The 18,475-nt window shown below is 37.1% G+C and overlaps 1 protein-coding gene across 1 annotated transcript in view; it reads left to right on the top strand.

Annotated features, from left to right (window-relative positions):
* CNTN5 (contactin 5) overlaps positions 1–18,475 on the top strand; it is a 578,245-nt gene that overhangs the window by 120,542 nt on the left and 439,228 nt on the right. The window lies entirely within an intron of this gene.

The raw sequence follows: 18,475 nt of genomic DNA, 5'->3' as shown, positions 1-18,475 counted from the left end.
CTAAGGTGCTATTTTAACTCTTTTGTTGGGGGGAAATCTTGAGAGCTTGGAATTTTCTGACCTATGCCATCATCTTCCCAGAATCCTCTCCAAATTTTCAGTTCTTCTGAGGTGGTATGAACAAAGGGGAGGTATTTACTCCTCTGCTGGACTGTGCTCTTGTCTGTGAGTGACCTCCAGCACTATTTTCTACCTTGGAACCCTGTGAAGTCCTCCCTCTCCACAGCTACCACAAGCTCTTATATACCAGTGCTCCTCCTCACCCTAGGACCACCACCCAGGACTGTGACCCATATCCAAGCAAGGCAAGGCAAGAGTATCTTGCCTCAGTGCTAGCAAACAGATCCCTGCACTCTCACTCTAATCAGCCAATTGATCCTCCCACCATTTGTGAGCCTGGAGCTCTAGAAGCAAACACTGTTACCACCACTGCTATAACAAACTCTACCACCCCATGGCTGGGCCAGAGTCCAGACCACACTCTTCATCCAACAGAGTTTTCCCACAGACCTGCCAAGTTGTCCTTCGAATTTGTTGGTTGAGAAGTCTAGAAACCACTCCAGCTGACAGGGATTCAGTGCCCTGAGGCCTGCTCTACCCAGTCTGCTCCAGCCCAGTCTGTGCTGGCATGGCCCACACTGGGCTGCAGTGTGCTCCCAGCACCATGTGATAGAAATTCTCATCATCTGTCCAGGCTGTTTTGGGCTGGGGACTTGTTTCACTCTGTCATTTTTGGGTTCTGTAGCTCTAAAATTTGTTTAGAGTCATTTTTTACGTTAATATGGAGGTATTTGGTAGAGAACTCAAGCAAGTCCCTTCTTTTACTTTGCCACCTTGGCTCTGCCTTTGTCAATTGCATTTTTAAAGGAATTGTTCAATTTTTTTTTTCCACCTCTCTAATTTGACTTTTAAAATTCTTTGTAAGTTCTTCCAAGAAGGCTTTTTGGACTTGAAACCAATTCATATTCCTTTTTGGGGTTTCAGATGTGGGTATAGTGCCAATGCTGTCCTCTTCTGAATTGGTATTTTGATCTTCCCTGTCCCCATTGTGAGAATCTATGGTTTTTGCTTTTCTAAGTTGATTTTTGCTCATTGTGATTACCTTTTCCTGGCTTCTGGAGCACAGGGTGCTCTGTCCCATGCTTCTTGTGCTGGGGGCTGGGAGCCTGGTTACTGGCTTTGTGTGCTGGAGTGTCTGGTTTTGGCAGCTGGAAGCTATATAGTGCTGTAGCTTACCTAGGGCTGAGCTGGAGCTGGCTGGTGTGTGCCAAGGCCAAGTAATGTCTTTCTGCATTTTCCTGGGGTTACATTGAAGCTTGCGGCATGAGATATGGGGAAGGAGTGTTCTGGCTGCTGAAGGTCTCCTCCTCCCTGAGAGCTGTGGTAGATCACAAGTAGGCTCAGCCTCTGGGGGATGCCTGTCCACACTGGTGTCTGCCGATTCCCCTGACTATGCCAAGGCACACTAGGGTTGCTGGTGTTGGTGCTTTCCTGGCTCCACCACCCTGAGGCTCAGGATCTCCCACTGGTCACTGAGGTGGGGCTTGCTGTTGGCGTCCCTGGACACATCCTGTCCTATATGGATTCCCTTCAGCCACAGCAAGAGGGACCTTTCCTGTTAATCCCCCTAGCCTCCTGAACTAAAAGACTGCTGTACCCCATTGTTCTGCTGGCTCCACTATTCCAGGATTTTTTCTGGGGCAATATTCTCTGGGTTTTTCAAGGTCAACAAGGGAAAGTGAGAGTGACTTACTATTTACTCCACCATCTTGGCTCTTGGTTCCAAATATTTAAGAAATGAGGCCTTTAACAGAGAAACTAGACTAACAGAGAAATTTTTTCCCCTAGGTTCATTTTCCTTCTAATTTTGGCTGAATTAATTTTGTTTGTGCAAAACCTTTTTAATTTCATGTACTCAAAATTATCCATTTTACTTCATGATACTCTCTGTCTCTTGTTTAGTCATATTTTATTACCTTATCCATTTAGCTCACAGGTACATTCTTCGATGCTCCCCTAATTTACTTATGATATCACCCTTTATGTCTAAGTCATTTACCCATTTTGACCTTATTGTGGTAAGAGGTGTGAGATGTTAGTCTATTCCCAGTTTCTACCAAACTACTTTCCAGTTTTCCCAACTATTTTTGTCAAATGGTGAGTTCTTACTGCTAAAGCATAGATTTTGGGTTATCAAACACTAGATTACTATGTGTACCTATTTATTTCATTGATTTACCACTCTGTTCCTTAGTCAGTACCAGATTGTTTTCATGATTACCAATTTATAATATAATTTGAAATCTGGAACTTCTAGATCACCTTCCTTCATGTATTTTTTTGTTGTTGTCGACTCGCTTGATCATTTTGATCAGGGGTGGGTAATATGTGGCCTCAAGGCCACATATGCCGTTTTAGGTCCTTTGGTACACCCTTTTGACAGAGTCCAAGTTTTACAGAAAAAATCCTTTTATTACAAAGATTTGTTCTGTGGAGTTTAAATTCAGCCAAAGGGCCACACTTGAGGACCTAGAGGGATACATGTGGCCTTGAGGCCATGGGTTCCCCACCTCTGGTTTTGATCTTTTGTTCTTCCAGATGGATATTAATTATTTTTTTTCTAGCACTATAAAATAATTATTTAGTAGTTTGATTGGAATGGCACTGAATAATTAAATTAATTTTTGGTAGAATTGTCATTTTTGTAATATTGGCTTAGCGTACCCCATGAGCATTTAATATTTCTTCAATTGTTTAGATATTTCTTTATATTTGTGAAAAGCGTTTTGTAATTGTGTTCATGTAATCCATGGGTTTGTCTTGGCAGATAGACTACCAAGTATTTTGTAGTGTCTACAGTTATTTTAAATGAAATTTCTCTTTCTGTCTCTTGACTCTGGGTTTTATTGGTAGTATATTTAAATACTGATGATTTCTGTGAGTTTATATTAAATCCTGCAACTTTGCTGAAGTTGCTGTTTCAACTAGTTTTTTTAGTTGATTTTCTAAGTATACCATCATATCTGCAAAAAGTGATAGTTTTGTTTCCTTGTTAGCCATTTTTATTCCTTCAACTTTGTTTTCTTATTGCTATGACTACCATTTCCAGTACAATATTGAATAATAATGGTGACAATGGACATCCTTGCTTTGCCCCTGATCTTATTGTGAATGCTTCATGTTTATCTCTGTAGCATGTAATGCTTGCTCTTGATTTCAGATAGTAGTACTTATCTTTTAAGTAAGGTTCCATTTATTCCTCTCCTGTCTAGTGTTTTTTTTTTAATAAGAATTGATGTTGTCTTTTGTCAATGGCTTTTTCTGCATCTATTGATAAAATCATATGATTTTGGTTAGTTTTGTTATTGATATGATTAATGATGCTGATAATTTTCCTAATATTTAACCAGCTCTGCATTCCAGTTTTCAAATCCCACCTGGTCATAATGTATGATCTTTGTGATATATTTCTGTAATCTCCTTGCTAGTGTTTTAATAAAATTTTCTGCATTGATATTAATTAAGGAAAATTTTCCATAGTTTTCTTTCTCTGTTTTTGCTCTCCCTGGATTAGGTGCCAAAAACATCTTTGTCTCATAAAAGTAATTTGGTAGGACTCTTTCTTTACTTTACTATTATTTTTCAAAAAGTTTATGTAATATTGGGATTCATTGTTCCTTAAATGTTTGGTAAAATTCACTTGTGAATCTACCTGGTCCTGTAGATGTTTTCTTAGGGAGCTCACTTATGGCTTATTCAAATACTTTTTTTAAAAAAAAAAGATGGCAGTATTTAAGTATTCTATTTCCTCTTCTTTTAATCTAGGCTTTTTATATTTTTGTAAATATTCACTTTGGGCAAAATAACTCAATACTGGTTTTAATTTCATCCCCCGTGGTGGTTCATTCACCCTTTTCATTTTGATATTAGTAATTCAATTTTTTAAAAAAATTAATTAAATTACTCCATGGTTAGTTTGTTTTTTAAAATGAAAACAGCTCTTAGTATTGTTTATTAGTTTAATTCTTAACTTTAAATTTTATTAATCTCTCAGTTGATTTTCAAGGTTTCAGTTTTAGTGTTTAACTAGGAGTTTTTAATTTACTATTTTTCTAGTTTTTTTTAGTTGCATTTATAATTAATTGATCTATTCTTCCCCCTTTTTTATTAATATTTGCATTTATAGATATAAAATTTCTTTGCCAACATTCTACTTTGTTGTCATTCTCTTCAATGAAATTATTCGTTGTTTCATTATTTGTTCTTTGACTCACTCATTCTTTAGGAGTAGATTATTTAGTTTCCAATTAATTTTTAATCTATGCTTCCATAGTTATTTATTGAATATAAGTTTAATTGCAGCATGGTCTGAAAAAAGTTACATGTAATATTTCTGCTTTTCTGAATTTGGTTGTGAGGCTTTTAATGCCCTAATACTTGTCAGTTCTTGTGAACATGTGACATAGAGCTGAGAAAAATGTATATGCCTTTGTATTCCCATTCAGTTTTCTCCAGAAACTTTTCTAAGACTTCATTCATTTCCTAGACTTCCTTCTTATTTATTTTATAGTTCAACTTATCTAGCTGTAAGGAGGAAATGTTGAAGTCCCCTGCTGGTATAGTTTCACTGTCTACTTCTTCCTATAATTTATTAACTTTTCCTTTAAGGATTTGGATGCTATGTTTGGATCAATGTTTAGTATTCATATTATTTCCTTCTCTGTGGTACCTTTTAGCAAGATGTAGTTTCCATGTTTAGCTCTTTTAATTAGGTCTATTTTTGCTTTTGCTTTGTCTGAGATGAGTGCTATGCTTGCCTTTCTTACTTTGCCTGAAGCATACATAATAAATTCTGCTACAGCCCTTTATTTTCACTCTGTGTGTGTGTGTGTGTGTGTGTGTGTGTCTTTGTTTTGATTGTGTTTCTTGTAAACAACATGTTGTTGGATTCTAGGTGTCTAATCCATTCTGTTATCTGCTTCCATTTTAAAGATAAGTACATCCCATTCACAATCACAATTATGATAACTGAGAACTTCTCTGACATTTTTTTCTATTTGTCCACTCACTCTTTTTATCTTGCCCATCCTCTAAATTGTTTTGGCTTTTGACCACTCCCCTTTTTTTTTCTCCTTCCTCTCCTACTTACCTGTTGATTAAGATAGGTTTATATTACTAGTGGGGTGTGTGTGTGTGTGTACATATATTTCCCTTTTTGAACCAATTTAGATGTCAGTAAATTTCAAGCATTGCTCATCCACCACTACGCCCCATCATTTTCCCATTCACTGTAAAAGCTCTTCCTTGTGTTCTTCTTTTATGTGAGATAGTTTTCCCCATTCTGCCTCTCCTTTGTCCTTGCCCTTTTTCTTTCTCACCCCCACACTTTTTTTATATCTTCTCAATCTAATTGACTCACTCCTGTGCTCTCTTTCTCTGTAGAATCTTTCTCACTGCCCTAATTAAGATGAATTTCTTAGAAATTACATGTATTATCTTCTCATATAGAAAGGTAAAGAGTTTAAACTTATTGAGTCCCTTATGATTTCTCTTTCATGTTTACCTTTTTATGCTTCTCTTGAGTTTTATATTTGAAATGCAAATTTTCCATTCAGCTCTAGTCTTTCCATCAGCAATACTTGAATGTTCTCTATTTGATAAAGTATCTATTTTTCCCCTATACGTTTATATTCATTTTTGCTGGATAGTAGGTTTTTTTGTTGTAATCCCAGGTCTTTTGCTTTCCAGAATATCATATCCCAAGTCCTCCACTCCTATAACATGGAAGTAGCTAAACCTTGTGTGAACATGACTATAGCTCCATGTTATTTGAATGGTTTCTTTTTGGCAACCTTAAGTATTTTCTTTTTCATCTTGGAGCTCTGAAATTTGTCCATAATAGAACTGGGAGTTTTCATTTTGAAATCTCTTTCAGATGATGATTAGTGGATTCTTTTAATTTCTGTTTTACCCTTTGATTTCAGGATGTCTGGGCAATTTTCCTTGATAAATTTCTTGAGATATGGTTTCTAGGTTCTTTCTCTGATCATGGCTTTCAGGTAGTCTGAATATTCTTAAATTATCTCTCCTTGGTCTATTTTCCAAGTTAACTGTTTTTTTTTCTGATGAAATATTTTATATTTCCTTCTATTTTTTCTATTTTTTTACTTTGTTTCTTAATGTCTCATGGAGTCATTAACTTCTACTTGCCCAATTCTTATTTTTTAAGGAATTGTTTTCTTCAGTAAGTTTTTGTATCTCTTTTTCCATTTCACCAATTTAGATTTTTAAGGAGTTATTTTCATCAGTGAATTTTTGTACATCTTTTTTCCATTTTGTCAATTCTGTTTTTTAAAGTGTCATTTTCTTCAGTATTTTTCATCCTCTTTTACCAAGGTAATATCTTTTCAATTTTTCTTTATTTGCTTTCATTTCTTATCTAATTTTTCTTCTACCACTCTTATTTGATTTTGAAAATCATTGTTTTGCTGTTTCAGGAGTTCTTACTGAGCTTGTGTCCAATTTACATTTTTCTTTGGGGGCTTTGCTTCTAGTTATTTTGACTTGATTATCTTAGTCTGAGCTTGTGTCTTGATCTTCACCTGTCACCACAGTAGCTTCTTATGGCCAGGTTCTTTTGTTGTTGTTTGCTCACGCCCACCCAAGCACCATTTCTTCATTTTGAACTTTATTTTAAAGTTGGGCTGTGTTTCTACTGTGGATAGGGGGAGGGGTACTGTCTCAAGCTTCACGTTTTTTCACACAGCTATTTTTAGAGCTAGAGCTGGGAGTTTGGAAGTTTTTGGTACCTCAAAGTTGGTATGATCTGGAGGATAGGTGTGTTCATTGCTCTCCTAGTCTGTGTTCTCCTCCTTACCCAGAAAAGGCCCCTGATCCATTGGGACCAGAATTGATATTGTTCCTAAAGTTCCCTGATCCTATGGTACCAAAAGCAATACTGTCCCTTAGGGCTCCCATTGCTTCTTGATCAAAAGTTCTCCTCTCTGCCCTTGAACTTTGATCCAGAAGTAGTTACAGGCAGTAGATTTACCAAATAGCATCTGGTCCTACATCTAGTCCCCTGTAATCTGTTTTTGACCAGTTGACAGCTCCCCTTACTCTCTGTTTAGAGAGCTCCTGAAACTGTTCCTGCTTCGGTCATAACCACCTTGTCCCACCATTCTTGTTTCATCTACATAGGCTTTGAGTCAGCCTTCACCCCCATGTCACAGTTGTCTCCTTCTGACTTCCTACATTGTCTTGGCCTCTAAGAATGTCTCACTCTGATCTTTTGTTGGCTTCGCTACTCCAGAATTCAGTCTGAGGTGTTATTTTAAAATTCTTTGGAGGGGAATGTTGGGAGAGTTCAATCAAGTGCTTTCTCTACTCTGCCTTCTTGACTCCACCCCCAAAAGTTGCCAGATAAGCTTTTGTATGAATTTCTGCATGACTCCTCCTTCTGCTCCATGGCAGTAGATAATTAGAAGGGAAGCTCACTCTAATTTCCTACTTGTGCAACTTTTGTAAAAAATGTTACAGTGGTAGCTTGTGCTATAAACTTTCCTTCATAATAAGCTTCGCTATGCCAGTTTTAAAACAATAGCAAGGTTGTTGCTGTTTACTTTCTATGTTACCTTAAACCTAGAGTACATGTACCTCCTTGGAATTTCATGAACTTAGATGAGAGAAAATTACAAGTTTATTTTCATTGTCTTTAAAATGGAATTTAAGGTAACTTTTAGTATTTCCTTCAATATGAATGCAGGTAACAAATGTTAATTTGAGAAGGGGTGTACATAGGCTTCATCAGACTGCCAAAGGGCTCTGACATAATGAATGTGCTACAAGTTATAGCATCTGTACAGACCCTGAGCTAACAAATGAGAAAACCTGACAGATGTTGGAAGGATCTATTGTACTAGGTTGTGGACTTTATTCAACTGCCAGTTCATACATGTTGTGTGTTCCTTTGCTTTTCGATACTGTGTTGGATGAAATGTTTGTGGTTTGGTTTTTTTTTAATTGGTTTAATATTAAGAACCCCTGTCTTGAATTGTCTGTACTTCAATTACTTCAGCTGAAAACAGGCATACTAATGCTGAATTACATCATGGAGTGGTGAAAATTAATAAGAAAGATTATATAGCACTGTATAACTGTTGAATTTCATTACAATATTCTGTTTATCAAAATGCTCAATTGAATTACAGCATCAGTATTAAATATTTTTTTACATTTATTACTCTAATTATCACTATGGTATGGAGGCAAACCTGGCTTTTTGAAAGCTTTACCAGAAGAGCTCACGTATTAGAAGTTCCTACCATGCTAGAAAAGGTTCAAGTAAGGTTCCAGCAAAAGACTGTGTGCATTCTGAGGCCCACGTTAATCACTAAGAGTATATCTGCTAGTAGGCCCAGCCATTTGCTGATAAATTCTTTGGCTTAGGCAAGACAATACAAAAAAATTAAAGCCATAAAAATAAAGTATGTCTACAGATTAAACCTGTGATTTTACAAGTATAGGGAACTCCCTGTACCAGTAGGCACCCTATAGGGTGCCATGGCAGTTTGGCACCTCCTCTATAACTTGTAGGCTTAGAGAGTGGCCTGAAACAACATAAGAGGCTAGGTTGATTTGACCAGTGTCATCTAGTCAGTATATGTCAGAGGCCAGACTTAAACCGAGGTCTTCCAGGCTCTGAGTCTGGCTCTCTAGACACTACACCATGCTGCCTCTCAGTAATAGTCTATAAAAATAAAGCAGATAGTCTATCGTTGGACTTCTTTAGGAGGTGCAATAACTTTAATTTTCATTTAGCTCTTATGTTATAAGGATAGAAAAGAAAAGGTAAGTTCAGAGATATTTGTAATAATAGCCCATTGCCTTTCCCATTTTGTAAACAATTCTCCTCTAAACTATACAATTGGGCAGTTCAATTTTAAAAATAAATAAATAAAAAGAGGAACTGCTACTAAATAACAAAATAGCTTCAACATTCTGAATATCCTCTGATGTATCCATGTACTGCTATGAGTATTAAGAAAATGTGTTCCATGTGAGGGATCTATTGTTAATTAAATTGTTGAATACATAGAGTACTTCACATCCATTTACCCTATGAATCTCATTACAAAGTAGAATTCGCTTAAGATCCTTTTACCCACATCTGTTCCTCTTCCATATCTTTTTCATTCAGATGAAAAGTACTTGCTCCTTGTCTTCTAGAAGAATTAGAAAATGTTGAAATGGAGATTTTGAAATTATGTACACATGAAAACTTTTCTAAGGACTTCACAGATTTAATAAATCTTGTTCCACCTTCTCAACATTTGGCATTTTTCTTGTGCCATCATGTTCAATTCTTCATGACCCCTTTTTCAGGATTCTCTTGGCAAAGATACTGCAGTGGTTTGCTGTTTCCTTCCTCAGCTCATTTCACAGATGAGGAAACTGAGACAAATAGTGTTAAGTGATTTGTCCCGGGTCACACAGCAAGTAAGTGTCTGAGGCTGGATTTGAATTCCCAAAGATGAGTTTTGAATCCAAGCCCAGTGCTCTATCCACTACTCCACCTAACTGTCCTACTTTGGATTAAGTGACACCATTTACCACCTGAGAAATGAGCCAAAAGACCCCTTTGAAGTCTTTTTGATTCACACACTCAGAGACGTTGAAATATGTCAATTGTCTCATTTATTAAGGGCTCATAGAGAGGATACAGCTTTGTGATATTGAAGTAATTTCAACTATTGTCTGAGAAGTCAGCAATGCACAAAGCATTAAACCTCAACCTTACAAATAAGCATGATTACTGAAAAAAAAGTCTTAAAGGACAAAATATTTAAAAATAAAATAATCTTCACTATGTAGATATTTTGATGAGAAAGTGAGAAAGTTGAGCATTCAGAGATCCTCTCATTTCGCTGTGATGTTATATTAACCCTATGCTAAGAATGAGCAAAGTTCAAACTCCACCTCTTTCCTGACCCTTTAAGCTGCTAGTGCTGCCTCCATGAAATAACCTTACATTTGGTTTGTATATAAATGAATATGCACATGTCATATGTGAGAATATGTATACCTGCTGTCTCCCCAAAAGAATGTGAGCTATTCATATAGAGTGCTAGATATGAGTTCAAATCAATCCTATCTCAGGCACTTATTAACTGCCTTATTAATTGTATGACCCTGGGCATCAAATCACTTAATGACTATGGGCCTCAGTTTCCTCATCTGTAAAATGGGAATAAAAATAATAATATAATAAGTAAATAAATAATAAAAACAAAATATTAATGATATATGAAGTATAGTAAATAGTAATAAAAATAATAGCACCTACACAAGGTTATTGCAAAAATCAAATAAGATAATATATGAAAAGTGCTTTGCAAATCTTTAAGTGCTAGATGTGGTTATTATTGTTATTCTCAAAAAAAAAAGAAAAGGCATTTTTAAATTTGAAGAAATCAGTGAATCCCCAGATATTTGGCTTTCTTTACTGCTTTCATTTTTGACACTGCTGGAAAATCCTTTCCAAATAAAATATGTCAGCTTTTTGCATTGTATGCAGTATTTCTGCTTTCTTTCCCTCCTGGAATCCTGAAGTGCATGGCTATGTGAAACTGAAAATTTATTTGAAGACCTAATTGAGCATTTCTGAGGTCCCTCAGTAAGACTTGTTTTTTATCAAAAACAGAGAAGAGAAACTTATTGTCTATAAATATTTATTCTCTCATTGCCAAAATTATTAGTAAATAATGATTCACAGAGTTGTGCAGGTATCTTGGAATGCCTACATTAGATAATCTTGAATTAAATGGATCATAATTTAACTCTCCCCCACACCTCATCCAAATCTTAAAGCAGAAAATCTAGAAAACACAGGCAACTTCAGTTATCACAAAAAAACCTTGCTAGACTGGGATAAGGGCCAGGAGGAATTCCAACATAAGTTGTGGCAGCATCTTGGAAGTCACTGTAGGATCTTCATGAAGGTCAACTTGGATTTAAATAAGATTTATATAAATAGATGTACCCTCTAGTAGTTTGCTGCTAATGGATGTCCTTGAACTTAGAGGTCAATTGAGCAAAATAACAGGAATCTTATTGGTGAAGTGAGCACTACAACTACCTTCTTTTGAGAAAACTATATGATTATTATGAATCATTTTATAAGTAAAACAGCAAGGGGATGAAAAATGCTTTCCATTCATGTAGATATAAATGCAACAAATAGTTTGATATAAAAATCTTCAATAGAGTTATTTTAATATTTTGTGATATGTATCCTTTTCCTTCTGCCCCCACTGCTTGCCTATTTGATCATGATCATCATCTCTCCCTCTCTCCTTCGATTTTGTTTTCCACTGGCTGCTTCATTATCACCTTCGAACATACCCTGGTCTCCATCCTTAAAGTACCCTTGACCATGCCTAACTTACTTGCCCTACCTTATCAGGACTACCATCCTGCCCAGCTGATGCTTTATATCTGTCCTCCTTTTCACTACCAAGCTCCAGGTCGGTGGGAGCATAAAGAGTATAGGGGAATTGTCCACAATCTTCATCTGCACTGTCTCATTTCCCACTTTTTAATCCTGTGCAATTTGGCTTTCAGTGGAATCCCAACATTTCTAGTACAAGACAGTGATGTACTTTAATCAGTTCTCTTCCTGTGGAACTAATTGCCCCAGCAATGTTGTTTAGCCTGATGTAGAGGCCTGGGACCATTTACTGTTTTTTTTGAAAATTTTTTAATTTATTTAATATTTTTAGTTTTCAGCATTGATTTCCACAAGATTTTGAATCACTAATTTTCTCCCCATTTCTACCCTCCCCCTGACTCCAAGATGGAATATATTCTGACTGCCCCGTTCCCCAGTCTGCCCTCCCTTCTGTCACCCCACTCCCCCCATTCCCTTTCCCTTACTTTCTTGTAGGGCAAGATAGATTTCTATGCCCCATTGTCTGTATATCTTATATCCCAGTTGCATGCAAAACAACTTTTTGTGGAACATCTGCTTTTAAAACTTTGAGTTCCAAATTCTCTCCCCGCTTCCCCCTCCCCACACTCCCTAAGAAGGCAAGCAATTCCACATAGATCACATGTGTATCATTATGTAAAACAATTCCACAATACTCATGTTGTGCAAGACTAACTATATTTTGCTCCCTCCTATCCTGTCCCCCTTGATTCAATTTTCTCCCTTGACCCTATCCCTTTTTGAAAGTGTTTGCTTTTGATTACCTCCTCCCCCATCTGCGCTCCCTTCTATTATCTCCCCTTTTTTATCCCCTTCCTCCTTTCCTGTGGGTAAGATACCCAATTAAGTGTGTGTGTTATTCCCTCCTCAAGTCAAAGCTGATGAGAGCAAGATTCACTCATTCCCCCTCACCTGCCCCCTCTTCCCTTCCAATGAACTACTTTTCCTTGCCACTTCCATGCGAGATAATTTACCCCATTCTATCTCTCCCTTTCTCCCTCTCTCATTATATTCCTCTCTCATCCCTTAATTTGATTTTATTTTTTTAGATATCATCCCTTCATATTCAACTCACCCTATGCCCTCTGTGTATGTATATATATATATATATATATATATATATACACATACATATTTATGTATATATGTATGTATGTATGTATGTATGTATGTATGTATGTATATTCCCTTCAGCTACCCTAATACTGAGGTCTCATGAATTATACACATCATCTTTCCAGTTAGGAATGTAAACAAAACAGTTCAACTTTAGAAAGTCCCTTATGATTTCTCTTTCTTGTTTACCTTTCCATGCTTCTCTTGATCCATGTGTTTGAAAGTCAAATTTTCTATTCATCTCTGGTCCCTATTTTGCCTTGGAACATGATACTCAGTTTTGCTGGGTAGGTGATACTTGGTTTTAATCCTAGCTCCATTGACCTCTGGAATATCATATTCCAAGCCTTTCGATCCCTTAATGTAGAAGCTGTTAGATCTTGTGCTATCCTGATTGTGTTCCCACAATACTCAAATTGTTTCTCTCTGGCAGCTTGCAGTATTTTCTCCTTGATCTGGGAGCTCTGGAATTTGGCAACAATATTCCTAGGAGTTTTCTTTTTGGGATCTTTTTCAGGAGGCGATCAGTGGATTCTTTTAATTTCTGTTTTTCCCTCTGGCTTTAGAATATCAGGGAAGTTTTCCTTGATAATATCTTGAAAGATGATATCTAGGCTCTTTTTTTGATCAGGTAGTCCAATAATTTTTAAATTATCTCTCCTGCATCTATTTTCCAGGTCTGTGGTTTTTCCAGTGAGATATTTAACATTGTCTTCCATTTTTTTCATTCCTTTGGTTCTGTTTTATAATATCTTGATTTCTCATAAAGTCACTAGCTTCCACTTGCTCCACTCTAATTTTTAAGGTAGTATTTTCTTCAGTGCTCTTTTGCACCTCCTTTTCCATTAGGTTAATTCTGCCTTTCAAGGCATTCTTCTCCTCATTGGCTTTTTGGAGTTCTTTTGCCATTTGAGTTAGTTTATTTCTAAGGTATTATTCTCTTCAGTATTTTTGGGGTCTCCTTTAGCAAGTCATTGACTCGTTTTTCATGGTTTTCTCTCATCCTTCTCATTTCTCTTCCCAATTTTTCCTCTACTTCTTTAACTTGCTTTTCCAAATCCTTTTTGAGCTCTTCCATGGCCTGAGACCAATTTCTATTTTTCTTGGAGGCTTTTGATGTAGCCTCTTTGACTTTGTTGACTTCTTCTGGCTGTATATTTTGCTCTTCCTTGCCACAAAAAAGATTCCAAAGTCTGAGACTGAATCTGAGACCATTTTTGCTGCCTGTTCATGTTCCCAGCCAACTACTTGACCCTTGAGCTTTTCATCAGGGCATGACTGCTTATAGAACATAGAGTAATTTGTCCCATGTTTGAGGGGCTGTGCCGTTATTTTCAGAGCTACTTCTACACAGCAAGCTCTGCCACACCAGCACTCCTTCTCCTCCAAGAACCACCAACCAGGATTGTGGCTCAAATCCAGGCAGGGCAAAGCAGGCTGTGCACTCCTGCTCTGATCTGCCACTTAATTCCTCCCACGAGGTGGGCCTGGGCCCGGAAGCAACTGCAGCTATAGTTCTGGAAGCAGCCTCAGAGCTGCACCACCTCCACCACTCCCAGGGGCAGTGGCACAAGCAAAATCCTTTCACTCTCTCCCAGCAGCTTTTCCCACTAACCATCTCTGTTGTCTTTGGCATTTGTGGGTTGAGAAGTCTGCTAACTGCCACAGCTCACTGATTCAGGGTGCTATGCCTGTTCTGCCCAGTTCCAGGTCTGGTTGATCCTGGCATGGCCCATGCTGGGCTGTGCTCCTCTCTGCTTCCAGCTCCATGTGATAGACCCTTCCCAGTGACCATCCAGGCTGTGCTGGGCTGGAGCCCTGCTTCCCTTTGCTATTTCATGGGTTCTGCAGCTCTAGAATTTGTTCAGAGCCATTTTTGGTAGGTGTTTGGAGGGACCTGGGGCAGGGGGTTTAAGGAAGTCCCTGCTTTCCAGTTGCCATCTTGGCTCTGCCCCCCTGGGGACCATTTATGGATGTAAGGCATGATAGGCTAGGAATCAATGGTAGGACTTTTCTAGGTCTTTGATGTTCACCAGTATATTCTGTTGGAGAAACTTGCCTCCACTGATATTTCTATGATAGTAGCTCTTTTAATTCTTTGGACTAGAAAAGAATTTCTCAGAATTAGAGACAATTATGAAACTTTTTTACTTTGTCAGCACCTCACACCTTTTGGGTCATCTAGTCTTTCTCCTCATATTATAGGTGAGGAATTGAAGCTTAAAACAGATAATTGACTTTTCCAAAGTCACAGAGATAGGAAGTGGCAGAATGTGAATGCAGGTATTATCACTCCAGAGCATTCTTTTTACTCTTCCACATATTCAGTATAGAATTCAGAGTTTAAATAATCTAAAGGTGCCAATAATTGGATTAGTCATTGATATAAGTAAAATACTAACTGTAACAGGCAATTGACATTGGGAAGAATACACACCAATGGTGACTCACATCTGGACCATGGAATGAAAAGAATATTAGATGTGATGCCAGATATCCTAAGACCAGAGTCCAATTCTGCTACTTACTATCTGTGCTATCTTGGGCAAGTCATTTAACTTCTCTCACTTTTAGCTTTCTCATCTGTAAATCTGCAGTTTGTCCAGCTGGTCTCTAAGGGCCTTTCCAATTCTAAATCTATATCCCAGAAATTATTCTGAAGATTTTCCTCCTGAGGAAAGGATTTTTTTAATAGATGAAGTGTGGCTAATTCCATTACCTCCTCCTGGATCACTGCTGTGTGGTGGTGGAAAGGCTTGTGTCATTCAATGAAACTATGGGCCTATGTTGTCCAGGATTACCCAAGACAGACAGTTCACAGTGGAAAGTTCTGACAAAACATGATCCACTGGAGAAGGAAATGGCAAACTCCTCTAGCATCTTTGCCAAGAAAATCCCATGGACAATCTTAAAATAATAAAATATATGACACCAGAAGATGAACCCCTCAGGTCAGAAGATGTCCAATATGCTACCGGGGAATAATGGAGAACTACAAGTAGCTCCAGAACTAATGAAACAGCTGGGCCAATGTCAAAAAGATGTTCAACTGCAAAATGTTTCTGGAGATAAAAGGAAAATCTAATGCTTTAAAGATCAATATTGCATAGGAACCCTGGAATGTAAGATCTGTGAACCAAGGTAAGAGGGATGTGGTCAAACAGGAGATGGAAAGATTAAATATTGACATCTTCAGTGTCAGTGAATGTAAATGGACAGGGATGGGTGAATTTAATTCAGAAGATCACAATATATACTGCTGTGGGCAAGAATCCCTTAGAAGAAATAGAGTAACCCTTATATTCAATAAAAGGGTGAGAAAAACAGTAGTGGGGTGTAATCTCAAAAATGACAGAATGATATCCAAGGCAAACCATTCAACATCACAGTAATACAAATCTATGCTCTAATCACTGATGCTGAAGGGGTCAAAGTTGATCAGTTCTATTAAGATCTATAACATCTTCCATAAGTCACACAAAAAAACAACACATTTATGATAGGGGATTGAGATGCTAAAGTAGGAAATCAAAAAATAATTGAAATAACAGGCATGTTTAACCTTGGAGTACAAAATGAAGCTGGACAAAGACCAATAGAGTTTTGTTAAGATAACTTACTAGTCATAGCAAACATTTTTCAACAACCCAAAAGGCAACTCTACACATGGACATTACTAGTCGGTCAATACTGAAATCAGATTGATTATATACTTTGCAGCCAAAGGTGGAACTGGTTGTAGAGTGAGATGCACAGAACCAGAACATTTTTCATGATATTAAAAATAATTGTAGAGAAAACCATCTTTGAAAGACTTCAAAACTGGAATCAATGTTGTACTCTATCACAACTTCAGAAAGCAAATGATCAAAAATGGCTCTAACCTCTTGGTAGAGGTTGATAGAGATGAAATGTTCAGAATGAAACATATAGTTTCATGTTGATCTGTTCTATTCGACTATACTTATTTGTTAACAGGGAAAGCTTCAATTAAAGATGAGAGAGAGTGAATTAGTGGCAAGTGATAAAAATGAGGAAAAAAAGAAAATCATGTCAATAAAACATGAAAAAAAAATCTTCAAAGGAAACCCGGACTTTCAGAAGCAGACACAAAGACAATGATGTTATATTCTTATTAAATGTTTACATATATATAGAGATGTATATACATATATGTATATATTCACACATGTATATCTAGATATACAAACAAGACAACTGAAGTTCATATTTTCATATACATTTCTTTTTTTTCTTTCTAAACTGGATTGTTTCTGTTTGGTGATGATTGTTAAGTTTATAACAAAAAAATTTAAAGAGACTCATTAGTCACATACAGACCTGATCAGCTTTAAAATCATGTTCCATGATATTTTGTAGGTAGCTCCCAGTGAATCAATCAGACCACAGTTTTTTATCACATCCAGTTCCACAGTGTTCATATAATAAACACACAAAATAATCTAACATATTTTCCATTGATAATAATATGAATTTTAAAGTGAATAATGTGATCATTAGAGATATTTAAGTAAAGGCTAAATGACCACTTGTTTGCGATTTACTGATAATTCTTTTGGGGGTACAGTTAAGAGTAAATGGCTGCTGTGCTTTCTTTTCATTCATTTCATAGTTCTGTAAGATCATAAGATCTCAGATTTTGAGGTAGAAATTACAATAGAGGGGCAGCTAGGTGGTGCAGTGAGTAGAGCACTGGCCCTGAAGTCAGGAGGACCTGAGTTCAAATCTAGCCTTGGGCAAATGACTTAATCCCAATTGCCCTGCCTTCCCCCCTCAAAAAAAAAAAGAAATTACAACAGAGACAATCAAATCTAAAGCTCTCATTGTGTAGATGGGAAGAAAGACTAAGGAAAGTGACTTGTCCAGGGTCACATAGTTAGTATCTGAGGTAAGATCTGAATCCAGATCTTCTTTAGTCCAGGTTCAGTTAGTGCCCTGTTTTCATGCAACATGTTTTCTTCCCAATTCCTGCAGTATTATTGTGTTTGCACATGGAGAAAAAGCCTTATACCAGAGGTTCTTAATGTCTTTTGTCTCATTGACTCCTTTGACAGTCTACTAAAGCATATAGACCCCTTCTCAGAATAACATTTTTAGATGCATTTTTAATATACATAGGATTATAAAGGAAACCAAGTATGTTAAAATAAAGTTATCAAAATATATGTTTGAAAAGTGCATAAATTAACTTATGCCTTAGACTTTAAGATAAGGGTTCCCAGTGAATAGATGGGACTTAACTCAGTATACCTCTTTACCTTGGCTCCTCTCTGCGCTTTGTCAAAAGAAAAGCAGCAAAGCTGACATCAGTGGTATTTCCCCTCATCTGATCAGGAATTTCCATTCAATATCACTAGCCCAATCTTATACTTCTATACTCAGTGTTGTAGATCTCCTTCCTCTCCATCTTTCCCTATGACCTGACTCCCAACCTCTATTATCTCAAGGCTTTGGGCAGAATTGAAACAGCTCAAAGGAAATGCAGGATATACCCAAATTTAAAGAATCCACCCCAAATGTTCTCACGGACCATTTGTGCCCAACCTGTGGTAGAGCATTCCGAGTTTGTATTGGTCTGATCAGCCACAGTCAGATACACTGAAACTCGATTCCAGCATAGTGATGTCGTTTTGGTCTTCTTCAAGAACAAAGGACAACAATCATCATCATCATCACCATCATCATCATCATCATTATCATCATAATAGGGGAAATCATAAGTAGTTCCATCTGATAAAAAAATTTGGGCACCCCTGCTTTAGGAAATGAGTCAAACAGTAGAATGATTTTTTCCCTTGTGTAATTTAGCTTTCTAATTCCCAAGTTAGTTCTTTTCTTAATTGACAGAAG

This window comes from Trichosurus vulpecula, chromosome 2 (assembly GCF_011100635.1).
Source record: "Trichosurus vulpecula isolate mTriVul1 chromosome 2, mTriVul1.pri, whole genome shotgun sequence".
NCBI lineage: Eukaryota > Metazoa > Chordata > Mammalia > Diprotodontia > Phalangeridae > Trichosurus > Trichosurus vulpecula.
Note: the sequence above shows the minus strand (reverse complement) of the source record. Positions and strands in the feature narration are given on the sequence as shown.